Source organism: Dreissena polymorpha, chromosome 13 (assembly GCF_020536995.1).
Source record: "Dreissena polymorpha isolate Duluth1 chromosome 13, UMN_Dpol_1.0, whole genome shotgun sequence".
In the NCBI taxonomy this organism is placed as follows: domain Eukaryota; kingdom Metazoa; phylum Mollusca; class Bivalvia; order Myida; family Dreissenidae; genus Dreissena; species Dreissena polymorpha.
The window spans coordinates 41,021,227-41,027,686 of record NC_068367.1 but is presented as its reverse complement, the minus strand read 5'-3'; the positions used below and the strand labels follow the sequence as shown (position 1 = coordinate 41,027,686).

Below are 6,460 nucleotides of genomic sequence, written 5' to 3'. Positions count from 1 at the left end.
ATTCCTTTTCGTCACAAGAACAAGTATCGAATATATTTTCTCCCAAGTCAGGAAGAATTTCGCATGCGATTTCAGCGTTTATTGTGATGAAGTTTGCACAACATATCTGATATCACTTCCTTAAATGACTGGTGCCTATACAATATATGTCAATATAAACAACATGCATTCATCTCTTGGTGTAAACATGGCGGTTAATTATGTGTTTCCGTGTCATGATGTTAGCGTAAGTATTTTCTTCTTTATGCGACCATGTGCTTTATGTTATCAGTAACCAGAAATCTCTAGAAATGCAACCTTCAAAATACAAGTGCAATAGTACTAAATATAGTGTATTGCTCTTCCTATGAGAAGAGCAGCTACCACGGCTATGTAATACACGAATACAAAGAACATAGCAAAGCGCCGAAGGTACATAAGTTGTGTTTTGTGTTGTATATCATTTCAGAAAGCTCGAAATAATTCAAAATTTTATGAAATTTTACATCCTTGACAAATGAAAAAATAATCAAATCAAATATTTACTTCATAAAGCATTATTTATTTATTTATTATTTATATCACTCATTTTCGCAATAAGTGACCTAGCAGCTTAAAGGGACCTTTTTTACGCTTTGGTAAATAAACAAAAGTGAAAACAAATAGTTTCAGGTTCGCCAATTTTCGTTGTAGTTATGATATTTGTGAAAAACAGTAATCTGAACATTGACAATGCTCTAAAGTATTCATTATATGCATCTATTGCTTATATACAAAAACTAAAAATTATAAAACGTTGAAACGTTGAAACGCGAAACGATTGAATAATTTGGAGAGTTCTGTTGTTGTCGTTATACTTTGTGACACTACTAGGATTGCTTATATCAATTATAAAATACATCATTTTATCTATGAGCACGGATGGTCTAAGCGTTAGACTTTTAATCCAGGGGTCAGTGGTTCCAGCTCAGTTGAGCATACCTTTTTATTCTTGTTTCTACTGGACCATTTTAGACCCTATGTTTACATTTATCAATAAAAAACATTTAACGACAAACTTCAATACATGCCGAAATCTGTGTAAATGTCCCTTTAATTATAGGTATAACGTGAAATTAAAACAAAATTTTTGTAAACATGAGCAAACCATGGATACATTTATGTTGCTAGAGTGTATGTGTACAGAAAAAAGCGCCTGTTGAAGTAGCCCGAACATATGTTAATACTGTTTTTGTTAAATAAATTCTACAACACTAGGGTCAGCATGATTAGGGTTGGTAACGATTGACGTCGATGGTATGACATGATACAACATGTATTTGATTAATCCGAAAATTATGGTAACGTCTGTTTTGCAGACTTTACGCGTTCATATGTTTCATTTGAATAAAGCATTATAATAGCCCTCTTGACAAATGACAACCTCTGAACATTAAAACAGCATTAGTGTGTTTTTTTTCGGAGTAGTTCTTACCTTTGAAGTTTTGAGTTGTTACATTTACTTTTCAAACCACTAACTTGAGGGCAATTATCATAAACTCGAACTGTGAACGTTCCAATGATCAAACAATTTGAAACAAGATCAGCAAATAAACTTAAATTGCATAGCTATGGCATTGTATTTATCAGCATCGACGAAGATTGAACTATTGAAGATTGAACATTTGTAATGTTTTGTCGTTTGAAAACAATACACTACATTGGATTAAAATCGAAATGTAAGTATATACTGATCATAACGACAAAGGTCACAACACATGCTTTTTTCGTCAGGTGTTGGTTAACGTTTGTTGTGATTCTTTGTGTTTTGCCACTAGGTCAACGGTAGTAAAGGTCGAAGTGTTCGCGTATACAATATACAGAAGTCAAACTCCAGCTGCTTTTTGAGGAACGATGAAATGAAATTACGAAAAGAGTGTCAACTGCAAATCGTGTTCGCTCAAAATCCTGCTCACAATCCTATGTAGAGCGCGCGTGGTTGAACTGGTAATTTTTTTTTAAACACGATGACTTATTGGTTTGAACGCGGCATCAGAAGGACATGAGCAAAGGTACATCATCAAGCATATTATATTTCCCATGGTGATAGGTCTTCATAAACATGTGACATCTTTGAGAATTGCGACAGTAAAATGTCAAGATCGCTGCTTGTCATTTATAAAATAAAAAATCTCTTGAGAACCCTCTTGACAATTGATTTCTACTGACTGAAATTGTAATGTGTGCAACACTCACTGGTTCGTAATCAAAGCTGATGAATCATCTAGCGGGGTGTGTTCTGTTTCTCAAACGTGACATCTAACGTCATGTACATTAATTCAAACGCCATGTCATATGTCGAATAGATTTGTTTAAAGGGCGACCTTATCTTTACAAATGCCTCGGTAGCGCAGTAGGTAGCGCGTCAGTCTCATAGCCATAAAAGGGCGATCTGAAGGTCGTGAGTTCGATCCTCACCCGGGGCAATTATTTTGAAACAATTAATAAAAACAAGCACCAACATATACAAACACACCTTTACTGAAATTGTATCATGGCTTATGTACCAATTGTACCAATGTCATGCTGAATAGCGTTCAATGAATTTCAAGAAATCTTATCTGAAAATATGTTATACAGTATTTTTTAATGAATAGCACGTGGGTCAGTGCTGTACTGGGTAATGCATACAATTGAACACTTAGTATAACGTCCTATTAAATTGAAGGTCAGCATTTTTAATTTCACATACTGCAAGACAACTTGCATTTAGAATAGATCATGATTTGTGTATAGAGTCAGTAGATCATCATCTGATTACAAAATCATTAAATTGTGAATGGCTAAATACATGTTCAGGCCACTTATTTTGAGAACGAGTATGCGTTGCGTACAGCTTGTAAGTGCAATAGTGAGTATCATTTATATCGTTGGTATTGTTATAAAGTAACTGTCATTTCAAACGATGCAGTATTATTTAAAAAATGTGTATACTGGAATAGTAATCTGGTATTGTACACCATGTAGCACGGGTATTCTGAGATTGACCGCAATCCTCCTATCTTTGTATTATACAATAAAACCCATTGAACTATTCGATAAAGACCTATTCAACTTTTTAAATACTTTATTAATCATGGCTCACACAATTTTGTCGTGGCTTCTTTGGTGTGCATTTGAACATATGGTTTCGTGTAAAGCCATATAATTTAACATAAAATATCAAAGGTAACAAGTAGCAGTTCAATTGTGTGTGTTCTGTGATGTGAGTTGTATCAGTTCTTAAACTGGTTTGAACACTTATAATGATTATTTTGCGTAGACGGCGACATAGCATTCTACCTGTTCATTCAATATTTGGTTGTATAACATAATATAATTCAATTGTTCACTTGCCTTTTTAACATACCGTATGAACCGGATGGGAAGGAGGTCTTCTATCTTGATAAAAAAATTCATAAGCTTTTATATGGTGAGTTTAAAAGTCTTGTTCACATTTGTGTTAAATGAGACAGATATATGATCACAAAAGAATGCTTGTATTATATACAAATAAGAAAATAGATTCAACTCATGATTAGGATTATTCTTCCCATGAATTTTTGTTTATCGATAATCATTAACCGTCGCACTCTATTTGCAAATAATGGAGTTATAATCCATTTTGCCTTGCAAATAAGCACACTTTCGTGCGCGGAGCCAAATATTAGGAATGCTTGGACTAAGTTCATTGACACTTGTAGACGTCAGCATATGAATAAGAGGATAATGCACGTCCAATTAAGACGAAAACCATTCGTCAATATTGAGTTATGGAACAGTTTTATTGGAAAATACCCTTTTATCCAGGATATTTTCTTTCTTGAGGTATACTGTCAAATAGCATATGAGCAAAAGCCATGGAAATTTCCACAGTTGTTCTCAATCATTCCTGTCTGGGCAAAATGAAAGACTTATAACTCTTGATGAAAGAATCTAATGAATTTTTCATAGCTCAGTCATAGTTTTACTGTACATCAAAGGATTTTATAATTACTTGCTTCAATTGCTCCCCTTTATCTGGTTGTGCGTTGAATGTAAGACTCAGGTCCCTAGGGTAAAGTTCACACGTTGAGGTAAAATGTTACAAGATTTTTTATAAATATGCATGATTTTGTTAGGATTTTACCATACATAAAATACAATGTATCTCTATTATATGGGTCTGAGTCTCCTGAAAGAACAATAAACATAGAGGACAATTCAAGGTTACCTATTGAAGATGAAGGTTACAATATTGATGAAAGAGTCTATAAAAGAGTCTTTTCAAGTGAAGTGGGCCATAACTAAATTATTGACGAATGGTTTGCGGCACAATATGACGTGTATTATCCGCTTATCGCTATTTACTCGTAAAATAACGTCAAGTAAATCTGCCCAAACATTCCCGACATGTGGCTCCGGACGCAGAAGTGGACTTATTAAGTCAAAAGGAGCCATAACAGTCATTCCTTATTTGCACATTGATTACGACGGCATTTTGCCGTGCATCATTATCGCATCTATATATACGTAATCGCATATTTATAATAATACCAAGTTTCAATGAAATCAACCCGAGCTGTTCAGAAGTATGGCTCCGGATACAAGATGTTCCAGACGGAAGCAAGGGTGGACAGAATGACGGCTATAAGGACGAACAGACTGAAGAAGAGAAAATCGGAAGAACAAACAGAACAATGCCAAAAAATCCCTACGACATTTACGGGAAATAATTCCTATGTTTAAAGCAAAAAACGCTTGATATTTTGTGTTTTAAATTATAGATGTTAGGGTTTTTAAGAATTGCCTTATTTGCTCTTATATATTGATGATTATCAGTAAACAAACACGTTTTCATCATTTGTCTAAAACTTGTCATTTAGCACAAATATTAACAAGTTTCATATCACTGCTAAACCCACCGTATAAAGGGTGTATGAGTTTCCACCAAGAGAGTAGACCTTCTCCCCATCCGCATCATACGGTCGTTTATATACAGTAAGTGAAAAATTGCTTAATCTAATGTAATGCACCGAATATTAAATAAACGATCATTAACGTACAACGTTATCTCGCCGTTTACCCATAGTCAGCATTAAACGTATAGATGATCAAACCAGTTTAGTACTTGTAAAACCGAAGCTCACATCATCGAACAAAAGCAATTGAAACTCAAATTGTTAAATTTACCTCATGTAATATCATTTTAAATTATAAGGCTATACAATATGACTTATGCTCAAATGCAATCCAGAGTTGCCTCAAAAATGAGTTTAGTGGTATAAAGCAAAGATGTTAACCTCAGAATATCCATGATAAATGATGTACAATAATACATTACCGGTACTTTTAATTCATACACGTTTTAATATACTACAACATCGTTCTTTACAAATATTTACTTATAGCAATACCAACGATATATTTCAATACTCTCTATGGTACTTAGAAGCAGAACGCAACGCATACTCGTTCTTTAAATAATGTATGCCAAGACGTTATATTTTACGTTCGCGATACAGAACTCAAAACGCTTATGATTACTCTGCTTTGATTGGAAACCAGTGTTTGCTACATATATTACAATCTCAAATATAATATCAGTTAGTTAGTTAGTTTTAGTTAGTTTTATTTGTGTATACATGTCAAGCATTTTACAGTACAATATAATCAATGCAATACAATATTGTAACATACTCAATACAAATACTACGATATTGCTAACATTCTAACTTCAAGTGTGAATGGTGCCTTTTATCACGGATCTAACTAATATAACTTCATGATGTATACACAGGATAACCCGTAAAGCCTAGACATGTAAACATGAATAAGCTTATTTCCAACGGGGTTTCTGGATTTTGTCAAACAGGTTTTATAAGAGACTATAAATATATAGTTTTTACAGTTCTTAATATAAACACGACATAATCAGAGTGTCAAGTGGGTTAGTAAAAGATATGTGATTTCATATATGACACCAGTGATTTTGAAAGTCTACCGCCGCAATTCATAGACGAAATATATCACATGTTTGTAAGTGCAATGACCGTGTTAAACATAGAAGTTTGACAAAATACTTGTTTGGAAGGCTTTGAATGAAATGTTCTACCTTTGCTAGTGTCCTTATGATGCGTTCAGTAAACCAATAAGGAATAATGTCTTCAAAAATACCAATCACACTTTCAATCATGAAACCTCCTTAATTTTCCTCTACATCACTAGGGAATGGGGGTTAAATGTCTCCTTAAATTGGTGCTCCTATGCATACTTGATATATGGAACTGTTCTTGAAGTGAATGCAGCGGTCTTCGAACGTATATAAACCTACATGATTGGTTATTCGTCACTGTCTTATTAATATAATAAAACAATCCACACTAATAGAAAAACTACGCTTACAACTGAAAAGTTTAAAGCAAATTGCAGTCAACACGACGGTATAGCATATTGAACGTGTAAATGAATATTTATGAAAATC

General features: G+C 33.7%; 1 non-coding gene across 1 annotated transcript; it reads left to right on the top strand.

The window, feature by feature from the left end:
- Positions 1–2,357: 2,357 nt before the first annotated feature.
- Positions 2,358–2,444, top strand: Trnam-cau (transfer RNA methionine (anticodon CAU)). The gene is given in 2 exon segments: positions 2,358–2,394; positions 2,409–2,444. It is a non-coding gene; the product is annotated as a tRNA-Met (tRNA).
- The last annotated feature ends 4,016 nt before the right edge of the window (positions 2,445–6,460 follow it).